The sequence below is a fragment of the Ambystoma mexicanum genome, chromosome 4p (genome assembly GCF_040938575.1).
Source record: "Ambystoma mexicanum isolate Mex_15411 chromosome 4p, UKY_AmexF1_1, whole genome shotgun sequence".
Lineage (NCBI taxonomy): Eukaryota > Metazoa > Chordata > Amphibia > Caudata > Ambystomatidae > Ambystoma > Ambystoma mexicanum.
The window spans coordinates 768,387,131-768,405,094 of NC_090927.1; positions in this window are offsets into that span (position 1 = coordinate 768,387,131).

The following is a 17,964-nucleotide window of genomic DNA, read 5'->3' on the forward strand; positions in this document are numbered from 1 at the left end:
ACAGGAAATTTCACATTGCATACCGCCGGTCCTCTAGTGGGGGAGTTGAGACATACAACAAAACAATTGTGACCATTCTAAAAAAGTTTGTGGCAGACTCTGGGTTAAGTTGGGACATCCGATTACCGCTTTTCCTGATGGCCATCAGATCTACACATTCTTCTGCAACCAAGATGTCTCCATTTGAGCTGATGACTGGACGAAGGATGGTGCTACCTCAGCATCTGCTCTATAGAACACAAGAGCAGACACTGATAAATGCCTCCACCACTCATGAGTATCTTGAGAATCTAAGAAAACACCTTCAACATGCTTTTGCATACGCTCAGCGGAATCTGGAAAAATCTGCAGAGGGTATGAAGACTCAATATGATTTAAAAACAACCAAAAAGGAATACCAAGTAGGAGACACGGTCTACTTGTACAATTTCCAAAGGAACCAGACCAAAGAGTGAAAAATGTTACCAAGCTGGCGTGGTCCTTTTGAAATTGTAGATAAAATTTCACCTGTCGCCTATAGAATTTGCATCCCCAAAGGAGAACTGAGAGAAGAGAAATGGGTCCACATTAATCAGCTAAAGAGTTGTCACCCTAGGCACACTTTGCAGCAAATTGAGGAGCCAAGAGAAAATCAAATATAGGAGACATCTGAAGTATGAGAATAAGAAAAAGAAGGGCCAGAAGGGAACAGATCGATTTATAGGCATAATTATTTAATTGGGAGTATTTTTTTCCCTCATTTTCACGACGAAAGGGATTCCCAAATTTCTACCCAAAACAAATAGTTATCTGTGTCTTGTGAGTGAACATTTATCTTGTTGTCCGAAACTGTCATTATTACAATGTATGTGTGTCCCACTGCTGTCAACCTTCCCAGAGGTCAGTCGGTGGGAAAATGTAGTAACTGGTTCTTTATCTTATAGATTCATACTGGTTGCGGCCTTCAAAGACCACGGAGGACCTCCCCGGGGACCTGGAAAGGAGAAATCGAAGAAAATCTGGGGGTATCGCTCAACACCATAAAGGAAGACCTCAGGGAAAGCACAGCGAGAGAATCGTGGCGTACTGCTCCCTGATGTAAGAAGGACTCCTACTTGATGAACCCCGTTTTGCCCTACCTAATGAACCCCACATTGCCCTACTCTCCCTTGACAACGTCTCAGAAAAGTCAGGGTGGGGGGGCTGATTTGTGGGCTACATTGACCCACTCAAAAGAATTCTTCTCCATAACCAAGGTGCGCTTCTGCATCAACAGCAAAATGGCTGCGCTGGCTCCCTAGGGCACCATTGCGTCAAAACTGTGACTTGCAGCGACACAAGGTTGGCTGCACCTTCTTGCCAAACACAAAATGGATGGGGTGGAACAGGGAGCACACAGAGAAAGATGCTTGGGTGTTCTGTGGTGCACACAAAAAAAACAAATCAAAGCAGCGCTGCTCTGCTGCTTGCAAAATCAAAAAGTTCCCATTGAAAAAGAGAATATTTCAAATTAAAAATAATGCTGCTCTGATTCTATTTTCATCTGTTTTTCATCAAACTACTGTTATTAATAAAGCTTTGCCATGCCCATCCATACCCCATTGTGGTTCGGCAGAAGAAAGCATGATCCCTGAATGACAGGCTCTTTCAAGCCAAACCTGGGAAAATAAAAGTAACTTAATTTTCAGCCGCACAGGAAACCCTTTACTTTTTGAGTTACAAAGTGTCAAAGATCTATATTCATCTATATTCAAAGAAACTCCAGCCCTCTGCGCCTATGTCAATTTCAGTACATCAGTGTTCAAACAAATTGCTGCCTACAAGAAACTAACTATGGCTGCAAAACAATATTGGGAAGTCACATGGAAAAACCAAATTTGAAAGAAAAATGCCAGCTTTCACCATGTGTCAAAATGGGCTTTTGCAAACCAAAGAAGAAAACGCCAGTTTTAAAACTACAAACATTGAAAACGTGTCCTTGCCTAGCAATGTGAAAGGGGATTGTGCTGTGAAATATATATATGGGAGGTTTCATTCAGCAGGCTTTCTTCTGATTCTGGACAAAAATAAGTAAGATAAGGAATTATCAAGCAGTGGCGACATGGATGGAAATCGGACCAAAACGGGTTTCTGCTTGGAGGATGCTAGCACCAGAAGGCCCTTCACAGTAGATTGTCAGACACACAAGTGCTAAGTGCTACCTTGGCAGACTTCAGTCTGAGCTGAGGCCTCTTACAATGGAAATATGGGACACGAGTATGTGAAAAATTAAATCACACCTCCCCGTGACTTCCACAAGAGGTTTCAAAGAAAAACTCCATTACAGCCCTAGACTAAGGGGGGTAGCTTGGAAGCTATGCCCATTTATGGGGCACAATACTAAACATTTGATTCCAAAGACTATGGACCTCATTACACGGTATGCGGTAACCATGGCGCTATTAGCACCATGGTTGCCGCCGGTATTTTACCGTGTCCGCCTTGGTGGATGGCGGAATTACCGCCCTACTCCAAGGTGAGCGGGGCGGTAATTCCCCATTCACCAAGGCACTTCCCCATTCCCATTTTTGCCCCCATGGGGCTCAATGGGAATTGGGAAGGAGCTAATTACGGTACCGCGAATTGCGGTACCGTAATTAGCAACAAGGTCCCTTTGTGGGCCTGTTCCTTAACGGCTGATAAAACCAGACGTTGAGGTTGGGTCCCGCAAAGGGACCTCGTAGTAAGGCGGTAAGGGTTTACCGGTACCGGTGCCCTTACCGGTGCCCTTACCGGTACCGGTACACCCTTACCGCATTCTGTGTAATGAGGCCCTATGTTATTAATGAAACTTGTAAGACTTTTATCTTTGCAACTGGACGCAAAAATGTAAAAAGTTAACAGTTTAAATGTGATTTTATGGGCTTTAATTTAAGACGTCGTAGACTTCACTGCCATGTTGGGAACAGAAATGGCAAAGAAGTGGATATTCTGGGGAAAGTGTACAGGATGCCACTGTAAAATGTAATACTAATATGCCTAATAATAATCTATACACATGTGTAAAGTTATAGAATTTTAAGTAATATAATTCTCACCGAAAAGTGTGAAAAAATGGTAGAAGGGCAAAACAAGGTCCTACAGCCGTGAGGACTGGAGTGCTTTGTTCTACATAAAATATATAATCTGCCCATGTAATTTGTTAAAATGCCCCAACTGTACAAATGTGCCATTTATGTCAAAACTGGGTTGTGGCAAAAGTAACAGTGGGAAGGCTTTTCACCTCATAAAATGCAAGCTCATCAATTGAGACTCCTCCTCGAGGAGGCGATTAACTTAGGCTGATCTATTTGAGGCTTGGAGGTAGGCCTAGCTCAGTTTTGCCCACCAATATTTCTGTGATGTCATCATGCCTTATATAAAGGGTGGCAGACAGGACTCTAGACAGACTCTTTCCTGAATTTCCTGCGCCTGCGTTCCTGATCTTCTACATTCATCCTGCCAGATTCCAGATCCCACTGCAAAGCCAAAGCATAGCTGATTCCGGATCCCACTGAAAAGCAAAGCATAGCTGATTCCAGATCCCACTGCAAAGTCGAAGCATTGCTGATCCTATCCCCAGCAAGGCCTCAATTAAGAGAATCCCACAAAAAAAAATCCCATTAACCAAAGGGAAAAGCTGTGGTATTATTTTGGGAAGCATCCTGAAACCAGACTGGCTTTGTGCCCACTAACTACATGCCCGCTGCAACCCTGCCATCCAGCTATCCTGATTATCTGGTGACCAGACAGGCCCAGCTGTTGTTCTGCTAGGAGAGTCCGCTGCTACCTGGTGACCCGAGCCCTGGAGTCCAGAACCCGGTTGACTGTTCCTAATCCCAAATTTAAGAGCGGACTGTGAGTATCCCACATCCCATAACACATAGTCTACCCCATCTTAACTTTTGTTCCACTCTCTCTAAGAAACCCCATCCATTCCCTGATAACTTGTATAGACTGTTCTAATTTTCTGTGCACCCTGTTCTTGTCTCCTAGTGTTAGCGCAATTCTTTCCTTCATCTCATTAGTAATATTTGGAGTAATTTAAATTAATTCCCACATAGATTAGGACACGGCGGGAAAAGTTTGACATCGCAAATCAAGCTTTGAACGTACCGTGACTTTCTTTAACAATATAGTCTAAATAATTTGGTTTAAGTAAAATTTGCCTCTCATTTTTAAAACCGATTTTCTCTTTTTAACTGCTCTATTTTCCTAAAAACGAACCTCATTCTACCTTCCAAATCTCTCTCTATTCTTCACCTATAGCCCTCTTTTCACCGCTATATTGTTCCTCGGCTGTGCATCTATCCCCCTGCCCAAAACCACATTCCAATTCAGTGTTTTTCACCCGCTTTTTTTAAAACAAAACGTTTTTACATTTAACTAGAAAAAACTAGAAAAAAATTGAACTTTTCCACGTGTGAATTCAGCTGCACTGGGTTTTCAATGTCAATCTGTTTTGTGAACTGTTTGCTTTTGTGATGCCTTGCCTGATGTTTGATAGTGAGATAACATCCCTAATACTGTGATAAAACATCTATATATCATTATTTACACACATATAATAGCACATTTTTTTAAATCCAAGTGTCATTTTAGGCCTTTGAAAAGGGTTTGCTGCCTCTTATCCCTGACTACCTGCTGCTTCTTTCTATCTACTCAGAATTCAATTATTTGTGGGTTGAGGGAACATTGCAGAGGAAACCTTAACTTGGGTGCTAAATATCCTAATTCAAAAAGTGCTCCTATTCACTTGTGCTTTGAATATGTTCTACTAGAAGGTTAACCAAGTGCATTTCTTACATTTCCATTGTCATTATCACCCCATTGGTGATTGCTGCCCAATATTAAAATGTGTGTGATTTTTGTGAATTTTAAAAATAAATCAACATTGTATTTTCACCAACCGGCCTGGTTCATGGTCCATTGTGACCCGGGGTATTTGTAAAAAGGGGTGTGAGACGAGTCGGGTATCGGCTCAATTTGAATTCATTGAAATTAAAGAAAAAGCATTCCTATTGAGCGCCACATCCCAGGATAAGACCAAGTGTCCTGGTCCGGCGTGTGACCCCCGATTGGAATCCTTAACATTTATTTGAAGAGAGACAATCTTCCCAAATTTTGGCTTAATAACCATCGTCTTGGTTTTCGCCAGGCTTATTCAAAGACCCAACTCACTCGATTTCTTAACACTGTAAAAATATTCACTAATGTCTGTGAAATCCTCTGGGAGAAGAAACTCCAAAACCTTCAGAAAAATGTTTTTTTTGTTTTCATTCCGAACCATATTTTCACCATTATACCACCGCCATGTGCTTCAAAATGCACGATTTGAGAGAACATTTCAATGCATAGGGTGATAATTGTCAAAACCCCAGTGAAGTGATTTGCAAATTACCATATTTTACCAGGATTACTCATCTGGTCTGCTTCAAAATGTACCATTGTCCACTAAACATCCCGACTAACCCATCTAGGAGAACCCCAAAGTACACCTGCAAGCTTTGTATGAAATGCTTGTGAGAAATAAGCCCATGGTAATTTTTCTTAAGTCCCACCATGTTTTTGAACAATTGAACTGGCCCCATGTGCCTACAAATTGCCTCATTTCCACTTAATTTCCTAAACATTCGCTGTAAACACATACTTAATTCCAAATAATGTTCAAGTGCCTTGCAAATTCTCGGGGCTAGTGTTAACCCTGGTCTGTTAATCACAGCATATTAACGCTAGATGCATTACAGTTATAATTTGTGTTGCAATCATTGTGTCACTAATTGAACTCTGATATGTTCTATGGAAAAACGGTTGTTGACCACCATTTCATTTGATAGGCAAATACTGCTCTCTGCAGGGGGTGCCATTCACAAAATATGAATGATCCAAATAAACTATCAATATTGGATTCATAAGGAAAATTGTGAATCAAAATAGTGACACTGGAAGACTTTTGGTTAAAATGCTTACCCTTATTTTATGTATTGGAAAGTGTTTCAAATTGTTTGTATTAATGTTGAAAGGTTGATTAAATTCAACTAAAAAAATAAAAAAATAAAAAATAAAAAATGCTTACCCTATTCCTACCTTTCGAAACCTTACAGTTAACACACTGTAATGAAAAGAGCGAGCTACATGATTTTATTTAAGCAAATATATTAAGAGAGTATTATCCAGGCCTGGAAAGGTTCATGAAAATTCATAATCCTGAATTAAAGAACAACGATCCTTCAAAAGGGCCGAGGGCTACCAGGAAGCAATATGACGGATTGCCCCCACGGTTTCCTTTTTTAGCCGCTCAATAATGTATTCCCCTATTCGTCCTTCAAACACTTCTCTGCAGCCAGACACTACATCATTCTCGCGAGCGTATTACGGGGCTCCGCGTGCCCTGTTTACGCAGCCACGCTGTAGCGCCAGATCTGTCACAGCTGTGTTTGCTGGATTGGAAGGACGTCCATCCTTGCAAATGCAAGATAAGGCCTCGCAACACGAATTCTCTGTTTGTTCATTACCGGCTCAACATAGGGCAATTGAGGCTTGGCGACAGGGGCTCTAACTTACTTTTCAGCACGGCCACTCGTGTTTAAAACACATTATCACTCATTTAACACGTCTGTGCCTGGCCGATCCCTTTTGTTTTTGTTCCATTCGTTTTTCAGCGGACTGAAAAGTTTTCCTACAACAAAGCAAGTAAATTGTGTCATACCTAGTTTCCTTTCAAACCACAAAACAAAGGCCTATGCTTGGCCTGCTCTTATTAGTTTCACCTTGTCCCACACAAATCAAAGCTCTGGAAAGGGCAACCCTGACACTCTGAGAAAGGAACCAACGCTAAGCACACACCAGAGCAATTCTGTGTGTCATCTTGTACATTACACACAGATAAACTGCAGTGTTTGATGGGCTGGCTATCCAGGGCCAGCCAGTGAACAAGTGACAAATCTCTTATCAGGAGAGGAGACAGTGCAGAGAAGCTTGATAGATCCCCCTCAAAAATTGGATTGCAATTCCATACTCCATTGCCAGGTTTTATATCAGCCTCCTGTGGTTCTCAGTTGTTAATGCCTTCGAAGTGTTCCTGAGTCACTCGAGCGACATGGCAACTTAGCTGATTTTCTCAGCAGTTTTCCATTTTCCAGGTGTTCCCTGTTCTCCTGAATACAGATTATAACTGGAAATGCCTTCGGAAAGGCTAAAACTGAACAGAACCTGGCGTCCTGTCAGCACTGTTATGATAGATGATAGAGCTCTCTGCACCTCACAGAATTCGCTGGTTTTATGATGCTATGCCAGGCCTGTGCAGAAATGTCTATTTTTGCTGCGTTTCCTTCCTAGATGTGTGAAGTGCACACACATTTCTCAGGGACGTCATTTCACCAAAATGCCAGGGGTCGTGGAAGTGACGTCACATGACCCTTGACCTCTGATGACAACATAGGAAGTGATGTTATTTGACCCCACCCCAAAGTGAACATCACAGGAAGCGATTTGCCATGTGATAGCTGCATTTAGCCCATATGTGCCCTGCCATTTGATAGCTGCATTTAGCCCGTATGTGTCTTGCCATTTGATAGCCATTTGATAGCTGCATTTAGCCCATATGTGCCCCGCCATTTGATAGCTGCATTTAGCCCATATGTGTCTTGCCATTTGATAGCTGCTTTTAGCCCATATGTGGCCTGCCATTTGACAGCTGCACTTAGACCATATGCGCCTTTGCCTTTGACTATTTCATTTAGCCCGTATGTGCCCTGCCAGTGATTGTCCCATCTAGCTTATACGTACCTTGCCATCTGATAGCTACACTTAGCCCATATGAGTAGTCAAGCTCTACATTAACACCCCTCTGTATGAGTGACCCAACCACAAGAATACACTTCCCTAATAGTGATACACCATGAGCATCATAATACCTGTTCTTTGGTCTATCACATACCCACTGCTCTTAACGTGCTTAACATCCGACATTAGCCTCCACCCCGCCACTAAGAATCTCCAACACAACCCATCCTGTCTAGCTACTTCCTTCTGCATCACCATGGAGCAAGCTAACCTCACCAGCGGATCCAGGACGGGATCTACTAGCGAACGTCCAAGTAGACCATGTAGCCCACCAACCAGAAATTCCAGACTCAGAGCAAGACTTACAAGACTACACGAGCCTTTGACTAGATCCCTCCCTGTTAACAACAAAAGAACCATTAATCAACAAGCTAGCGTCGCCAATAGCTTATCTAAGACATCTCTAACATCCTCCATCAAAACTAAACAAAATAAAATCACCATTGCAGCCCCTCCGCTCAAAGGTGGCCTAATAAATGTCAAATCCCTAGCGGCGCATGCCACTGACATCTGTGAACTCATACTAATAAACTTGACTTCCTCCCCATCACAGAGACCTGGCTTGCACGATGCAGCAGGACCTCTATTATCCCTAGCAATCCCAGATGGCTATACCATTGTGAGACAAGATAGAACTAACATGTGAGGTGGCGGCATTGCCATCATTGCTAAAATCAGCCTGAACATGAGAACTACCTCTATTCCAGACTCAAATTCTTGCGAAGTGTGCGCCTTCAAACTCTTACGTCACAACTCCCAGACCCTGACTATCTACCTCACCTATAGGCCCCCCGGCCCGGTGGGCACATTTGAAGAAGATATTAACTATCTACTATCTACTAATCTGAAAACCTCCACACAACTACTCATTCTTGGTGACTTTAATCTAGGCTATAATGACCCATCAGATAAACATGCCTTCAACGTGGCCAATACCCTTACTGAATTAGGACTAACCCAAAAAATTGTGGAACCTACCCATAATAGAGGGAGAACTCTCGATTGGTTAGCAGTTTATAACTGCTCCGCCTCCATTACCGCCACTCCCTCCTGCAGCCAATATGGCCCCTTCCTGCCCTACCAGGAACAAAAAACATATCACTAAGGATAAAGTAATTCCAGCTATTCTACCCATCCTCAACCAACTCAATGAACATCTAGACCCAGAATTACTTGTTGAAGAGTACAACAAAATAATACGAACCACTCTTGACAACATAGCCCCTCTAAAACTCAGACCATGCAAACCTAAAGCTCACCTCAATAAATGGTTCTCCCCCGAACTGAAAGATCTCCGTCAACTTAAAAGAAGCTGCAAATCCACTTGGAGACTTATCCCATCAGAAGAACATAAAAAATAAACTCAAAGAAATTTCCTCACAATACAAGAAGGAAATTATCCTGGCCAAACCTAACTCATACAATAAGTGCATCTCCACAGCCAACTCAAGTATGAGGAAGCTGTTTTCCATCCTAAAGGAATTAGAGTCGCCTACTCCCACTCCAGATATATGTACAAAAGACAAAGTCTGGTGCACAGAGATACAACAAGCACTGTCCAACAAAGTCACCATGCTCCAAAAGAAAATAGTGACTAAGAAAGCAGCTCCTAATCAACTGCCAATATTTAATGCCAACCCACCCTGCATGGAGCAAAAAATAACTACCCAATTCATATTTGCAAAAACATCTATCCGAGAGGCGGAGAAAGTCATCCTCTCTGTTAAGCCGTCGAACTGCCAAGGCAACACATGCCCTGCACAACTTATAAAAGATGCCGCTAGAGAACTCTCTCCCTTCATAGCTAAACATGTAAATGCTTCATTCACCTCAGGCACTGTGCCATCCAACCTGAAACAATCTTGGGTACTGCCGCTGCTAAAAAAAACAATCCCTAGGCTCCCTCATCCCTACTAACTACCACCCCATTATGACAGTCCCCTTCCTGTTAAAAATTCTGGACAAGGTAGCATACACCCAAATCCAAAAATTCCTAGAACACCACAAACTCCTAGGAGCAAGGCAGTCTGGCTTCCATCCGCGACATGGGACCGAGACCGCTCTCATCGACCTGAAAGCTCAAATTGATGAGCTGAGGGACAAAGGTCAAACAGCCCTCCTTGTACTATTGGATCTCTTGGCCGCATTTGACCTTGTAGATCACAAAGTCCTCTGTAACCATCTAAACTCTGCTGCACATTTCTCTAAAGAATCTTTCCTCAGCGAAAGGACCATGAGGGTGTTCTCCCCCTCAGATGCGGCAGACCCGATCCCCATTCTGTCCAGCGTTCCTCAGGGCTCCTGTGTTTCTCCGACACTATACAACATATTTACTAAGCCACTTTGATGATCTGGACCTTCTTTGTATCACCTATACTAACTATGCAGATGATACCCAGATCCTCCTCCCACTTTTAGGGGATTACAATAAGGATTTGGCCTTGGTGAATAGGGTGTATCTCATCATCCAGGCATGGGTGGCAACTCACGGTCTATGCCTGAATGATGACAAAACAGAGTTAATCATTCTGGGCACACACTCTAATCTCAAAAAACATAGCCAGGATTACTCTGCCTTTGAGATTGACGGGAATACTATTATGGTTGCTAAGGAAGTGAAGACTCTAGACTTCCATCTAGATGCCGCCCTCTCCTTTAACAAACAGGTAAAGTCACTAGCTTCAGCCACATTTTACACATGTATGTTTATCAGAGCAGGCAAACACTTTATCTCAGATGACAATTGCATGAATCTAGCTAGAGCGCTCATTCCATCTAGACTAGATTACTGCAATATATTGAAGCCAACAAATACATCCCACAGAGAATACACATTTTACAAAATAATGCCTTGAGAGCAGCTCTTGGTATCTCTAGACGATCACATATTTCCAAGATAAGGCGTAATAATAACTGGCTGTCTACCCAAGACAAAATCTTACTGAAAATTGCCTCCCTTACACACAAAGCCCTGAACAATGTGGCCCCTCCATATCTAACTGATAGACTAGTAGAAAGAAGATCCTCCAGACCCTCAAGAACATCCAATGCCGGCACATTTATCATTCCAAGATTCAAATTGACCAAGGCCGGCGGCTCCAGCTTTCCTGTCCGGGCGGCCCAAGTATGGAACTCTCTGCAACACACCTTACATGAGGAGAAATCCTTCCTTAAATTCAGAGCCAAATACATCAACCACTTGAAGCAATTGATCACGTAGCCAGGAGCTCATTCCCCCACCACCTTGCTGATAAATATCCTATTTATAATTTACTGTATTACTGTATTTACTGTATTACTGCTTCGGCCTGTATATTTTACTACAATTTTGTGTAACTATGTAACTTTGTAACCTAAGCCTCGAATATCCTTACTGCTGCGCCCTCTTACCCTTGGGTCTGGTGCGCATTATAAATGAATAAAACAAACAAACAAACAAACAAATACGACCTTTCACCCCTTGACAAAAGAGTTAGTGGCATCACAAAGCACTGTTCCTAAGTACACTATGAAAAATATGGTTACGATATCACTGTAATGTGATATACATTTCACACAAGAATGGATCACCATATGTATTGTTAATATCAGTGTGTGTAGGGCCATATTACCAAATTACTGTAAATGCAAGCAGACGTCCAAGGCCAAATGATAATGATGTGTTATTATATAGAACGTATGCTTACGCACTTTGAGGGTAATTCATAGAAATTCGCACAAAAGTGGCGCACGCGGCTGGCGCACAGCCGCGTGCGCTAAAATCGAAGCACAGCGTATTCATGGATTTTCGCATCCAAAACCAGCCGTGGCGCAGCGTGGCGCAGCTACCCTGCAGCAGCGCCAGTTACGCCCCCAAGAATGCCCTCGTGCTAGGAAAAGCCTCCAAAATCCCCAAATAATCGCAAAGGGCTGCGCTAACCCTGGACCAGTTCACAGGGCTGGCAAACAGCAAACACCAAGCGGGGAACGTGTATTTCAGTGGTTCGCGGGAAGTTCCACACGCGATTGTCCTGTGTACGTGTGCATCAGGGGTGCGTGGGAAGTAATACATGCAAAAGCAGCAGGGTACGTGTATTTCAGGGGTGCACGGGAAGTATCACACGCAAAAGCAGCAGGGTACGTGTATTTCAGGGGTGCGCTGGAAGTATCACACGCAAAAGCAGCATGGTACGTGCATCTCAGGGATGCGCGGCAAGTATCACACGCAAAAGCAGCAGGGTACGTGTATGTCAAGAGTGCGCGGGAAGTATCACACGCGATTCCATCAGGGTACGTGTATTCCAGGGGTGCGCGGGAAGTATCACACGCAAAAACAGCAGGGTACGTGTATTTCAGGGGTGTGCGGGAAGTATCACATGCAAAAGCAGCAGGGTACGTGTATCTTAGGGGTGCGCGGGAAGTATCACACGCAATTCCATCAGGGTACGTGTATTCCAGGGGTGCGCGGGAAGTATCACATGCAAAAACAGCAGGGTACGTGTATTTCAGGGGTGCGCGGGAAGTATCACACGCAAAAGCAGCAGGGTAGGTGTATCTCAGGGGTGCGCTGGAAGTATCACACGCGATTCCATCAGGGTACGTGTATTCTAGGGGTGCACGGGAAGTATCACACGCAAAAGCAGCAGGGTACGTGTATGTCAGGAGTGCGCGGGAAGTATCACACGCGATTCCATCAGGGTACGTGTATTCCAGAGGTGCGCGGGAAGTATCACACGCAAAAACAGCAGGGTACGTGTATTTCAGGGGTGCGCGGGAAGTATCACACGCAAAAGCAGCAGGGTACGTGTATCTTAGGGGTGCGCAGGAAGTATCACACGCAATTCCATCAGGGTACGTGTATTCCAGGGGTGCGCGGGAAGTATCACATGCAAAAACAGCAGGGTACGTGTATTTCAGGGGTGCGCGGGAAGTATCACACGCAAAAGCAGCAGGGTACGTGTATCTCAGGGGTGCGCTGGAAGTATCACACGCGATTCCATCAGGGTACGTGTATTCCAGGGGTGCACGGGAAGTATCACACGCAAAAGCAGCATGGTACGTGTATGTCAGGAGTGCGCGGGAAGTATCACACGTGATTCCATCAGGGTACGTGTATTCCAGGGGTGCGCGGGAAGTATCACACGCAAAAACAGCAGGGTACGTGTATTTCAGGGGTGCGCGGGAAGTATCACACGCGATTCCATCAGGGTACGTGAATTGCACGTGTGGGTCCTCCCAGGTGTTCCCTCTACACCGTCCACGGCCCCTGCAGGTGGCCCACACCACAGGGGCCAATCCTGCACATGTCCTGCAGGCACACCATACACCATGGCCATGCCCCCCAGCCAACCCACATGTCACCTTGCACTACTGCCCACCAACGCATGTCCCCCTGCACCCCCAGCCACCAGGGGCAGCCTCCACCAGGCCCCCACTCATGTCTACCACCACCCCCAACCCCCAGCAGTGCAGGGGCAGCCTCCACCAGGCCCCCACGCATGTCTCCCATCACCCCCACCCCCCAGCAGTGCAGGGGCAGCCTCCACCAGGCCCCCACTCATGTCTCCCATCGCCCCCACCCCCCAGCAGTGCAGGGGCAGCCTCCACCAGGCCCCCACTCATGTCTCCCTGCACCCCACCCCCCAGCAGTGCAGGGGCAGCCTCCACCAGGCCCCCACCCATGTCTACCACCACCCCCACCCCCCAGCCACCAGGGGCAGCCTCCACCAGGCCCCCACTCATGTCTACCACCACCCCCAACAACCAGCAGTGCAGGGGCAGCCTCCACTAGGCCCCCACGCATGTCTCCCATCACCCCCACCCCCCAGCAGTGCAGGGCAGCCTCCACCAGGCCCCCACTCATGTCTCCCATCGCCCCCACCCCCCAGCAGTGAGGGGGGAAAGTCCACCAGGCCCCCACTCATGTCTCCCTGCACCCCCATCCCCCAGCAGTGCAGGGGCAGCCTCCACCAGGCCCCCACCCATGTCTACCACCACCCCCACCCCCCAGCAGTGCAGGGGCAGCCTCCACCAGGCCCCCACTCATGTCTCCCATCACCCCCACCCCCCAGCAGTGCAGGGGCAGCCTCCACCAGGCCCCCACTCATGTTCAACTCATGTCTCCCTGCACCCCCACCCCCCAGCCACCAGGGGCAGCCTCCACCAGGCCCCCACCCATGTCTACCATCACCCCCACCCCCCAGCAGTGCAGGGGCAGCCTCCACCAGGCCCCCACACATGTCCCCCTGCACCCCCACCCCCCAGCCACCAGGGGCAGCCTCCACCTGGCCCCCACCCATGTCTACCATCACCCCCACCCCCCAGCAGTGCAGGGGCCGCCTCCACCAGGCCCCCACTCATGTCCAACTCATGTCTCCCTGCACCCCCACCCCCCAGCCACCAGGGGCAGCCTCCACCAGGCCCCCACTCATGTCTACCACCATCCCCACCCCCCAGCCACCAGGGGCAGCCTCCACCAGGCCCCCACTCATGTCTCCCATCACCCCCACCCCCCAGCCACCAGGGGCAGCCTCCACCAGGCCCCCACTCATGTCTCCCATCACCCCACCCCCCAGCAGTGCAGGGGCAGCCTCCACCAGGCCCCCACTCATATCCAACTCATGTCTCCCTGCACCCCCACCCCCCAGCCACCAGGGGCAGCCTCCACCAGGCCCCCACTCATGTCTCCCATCACCCTCACCCCCCAGCAGTGCAGGGGCAGCCTCCACCAGGCTCCCACACATATCCCCCTGGACCCCCACCCCCAGCCACCAGGGGCAGCCTCCACCAGGCCCCCACCCATGTCTACCATCACCCCCACCCCCCAGCAGTGCAGGGGCAGCCTCCACCAGGCCCCCACCCATGTCTACCACCACCCCCACCCCCCAGAAGTGCAGGGGCAGCCTCCACCAGGCCCCCACTCATGTCTCCCATCACCCCCACCCCCAGCAGTGCAGGGGCAGCCTCCACCAGGCCCCCACTCATGTCCAACTCATGTCTCCCTGCACCCCAACCCCCAGCCAGCAGGGGCAGCCTCCACCAGGCCCCCACTCATGTCTCCCATCACCCCCACCCCCCAGCAGTGCAGGGGCAGCCTCCACCAGGCCCCCACTCATGTCTCCCATCACCCCAACCCCCCAGCCACCAGGGGCAGCCTCCACCAGGCCCCCACTCATGTCTCCCATCACCCCCACCCCCCAGCAGTGCAGGGGCAGCCTCCACCAGGCCCCCACTCATGTCCAACTCATGTCTCCCTGCAGCCCCACCCCCCAGCCACCAGGGGCAGCCTCCACCAGGCCCCCACTCATGTCTCCCATCACCCCCACCCCCCAGCAGTGCAGGGGCAGCCTCCACCAGGCCCCCACTCATGTCCAACTCATGTCTCCCTGCACCCCCAATCCCCAGCCACCAGGGGCAGCCTCCACCAGGCCCCCATTCATGTCTACCACCACCCCCACCCCCCAGCAGTGCAGGGGCAGCCTCCATCAGGCCCCCACTCATGTCCAACTCATGTCTCCCATCACCCCCACCCCCCAGCCACCAGGGGCAGCCTCCACCATGCCCCCACTCATGTCTCCCATCACCCCCACCCCCCAGCAGTGCAGGGGCAGCCTCCACCAGGCTCCCACACATGTCCCCCTGCACCCCCACCCCCCTGCCACCAGGGGCAGCCACCACCAGGCCCCCACCCATGTCTACCATCACCCCCACCCCCCAGCAGTGCAGGGGCAGCCTCCACCAGACCCCCACTCATGTCTCCCATCACCCCCACCCCCCAGCAGTGCAGGGGCAGCCTCCACCAGGCCCCCACTCATGTCCAACTCATGTCTCCCTGCACCCCAACCCCCCAGCCACCAGGGGCAGCCTCCACCAGGCCCCCACTCACGTCTACAACCACCCCCACAGCCCAGCAGTGCAGGGGCAGCCTCCACCAGGCCCCCACTCATGTCAAACTCATGTCTCCCATCACCCCCACCCCCCAGGGGCAGCCTCCACCAGGCCCCCACTCATGTCTCCCATCAGCCCCACCCCCCAGCCACCACGGGCAGCCTTCACCAGGCCCCCACTCATGTCTACCACCACCCCCACCCCCCAGCCACCAGGGGCAGCCTCCACCAAGCCCCCACTCATGTCTACCACCACCCCCACCCCCAGCAGTGCAGGGGCAGCCTCCATCAGGCCCCCACCCATGTCTACCACCACCCCCACCCCCCAGCAGTGCAGGGGCAGCCTCCACCAGGCCCCCACTCATGTCCAACTCATGTCTCCCTGCACCCCCACCCCCCAGCCACCAGGGGCAGCCTCCACCAGGCCCCCACTCATGTCTCCCATCACCCCCACCCCCCAGCAGTGCAGGGGCAGCCTCCACCAGGCCCCAACTCATGTCTCCCATCACCCCCACCCCCCAGCAGTGCAGGGGCAGCCTCCACCAGGCCCCCACTCCTGTCTCCCTGCACCCACACCCCCCAGTAGTGCAGGGGCAGCCTCCACCAGGCCCCCACTCATGTCCAACTCATGTCTCCCTGCACCCCCACCCCCCAGCCACCAGGGGCAGCCTCCACCAGGCCCCCACCCATGTCTACCATAACCCCACCCCCCAGCAGTGCAGGGGCAGCCTCCACCAGGCCCCCACTCATGTCCAACTCATGTCTCCCTGCACCCCCACCCCCCAGCCACCAGGGGCAGCCTCCACCAGGCCCCCACTCATGTCTACCACCACCCCCACCCCCCAGCCACCAGGGGCAGCCTCCACCATGCCCCCACTCATGTCTCCCATCACCCCGACCCCCCAGCAGTGCAGGGGCAGCCTCCACCAGGCCCCCACTCATGTCTCCCATCACCCCCACCCCCCAGCAGTGCATGGGCAGCCTCCACCAGGCTCCCACACTTGTCCCCCTGCACCCCCACCCCCAAGCCACCAGGGGCACCCTCCACCAGGCCCCCACTCATGTCTCCCTTCACCCCCACCCCCCAGCAGGGCAGGGGCAGCCTCCACCAGGCTCCCACACATGTCCCCCTGCACCCCCACCCCCCAGCCACCAGGGGCAGCCTGCACCAGGCCCCCACCCATGTCTACCATCACCCCCACCCCCCAGCAGTGCAGGGGCAGCCTCCACCAGGCCCCCACTCATGTCCAACTCATGTCTCCTTGCACCCCCACCCCCCAGCCACCAGGGGCAGCCTCCACCAGGCCCCCACTCATGTCTCCCATCACCCCCACCCCCCAGCAGTGCAGGGACAGCTTCCACCAGGCCCCCACTCATGCCTCCCATCACCGCCACCCCGCAGCCACCAGGGGCAGCCTCCACCAGGCCCCCACTCATGTCTCCCATCACCCCCACACCCCAGCAGTGCAGGGGCAGTCTCCACCAGGCCCCCACTCATGTCTCCCATCACCCCCACCCCCAGCCACCAGGGGCAGCCTCCACCAGGCCCCCACTCATGTCTCCCATCACCCCCACCCCCCAGCAGTGCAGGGGCAGCCTCCACCAGGCCCCCACTCATGTCCAACTCATGTCTCCCTGCACCCCCACCCCCAGCCACCAGGGGCAGCCTCCACCAGGCCCCCACTCATGTCTCCCATCACCCCCACCCCCCAGCAGTGCAGGGGCAGCCTCCACCAGGCCCCCACTCATGTCCAACTCATGTCTCCCTGCACCCCCACCCCCCAGCCACCAGGGGCAGCCTCCACCAGGCCCCCATTCATGTCTACCACCACCCCCACCCCCCAGCAGTGCAGGGGCAGCCTCCACCATGCCCCCACTCATGCCCAACTCATGTCTCCCTGCACCCCCACCCCCCAGCCACCAGAGGCAGCCTCCACCAGGCCCCCACTCATGTCTATCACCACCCCCACCCCCAGCCACCAGGGGCAGCCTCCACCAGGCCCCCACTCATGTCTACCACCACCCCCACCCCCAGCCACCAGGGGCAGCCTCCACCATGCCCCCACTCATGTCTCCCATCACCCCGACCCCCCAGCAGTGCAGGGGCAGCCTCCACCAGGCCCCCACTCATGTCTCCCATCACCCCCACCCCCCAGCAGTGCATGGGCAGCCTCCACCAGGCTCCCACACTTGTCCCCCTGCACCCCCACCCCCAAGCCACCAGGGGCACCCTCCACCAGGCCCCCACTCATGTCTC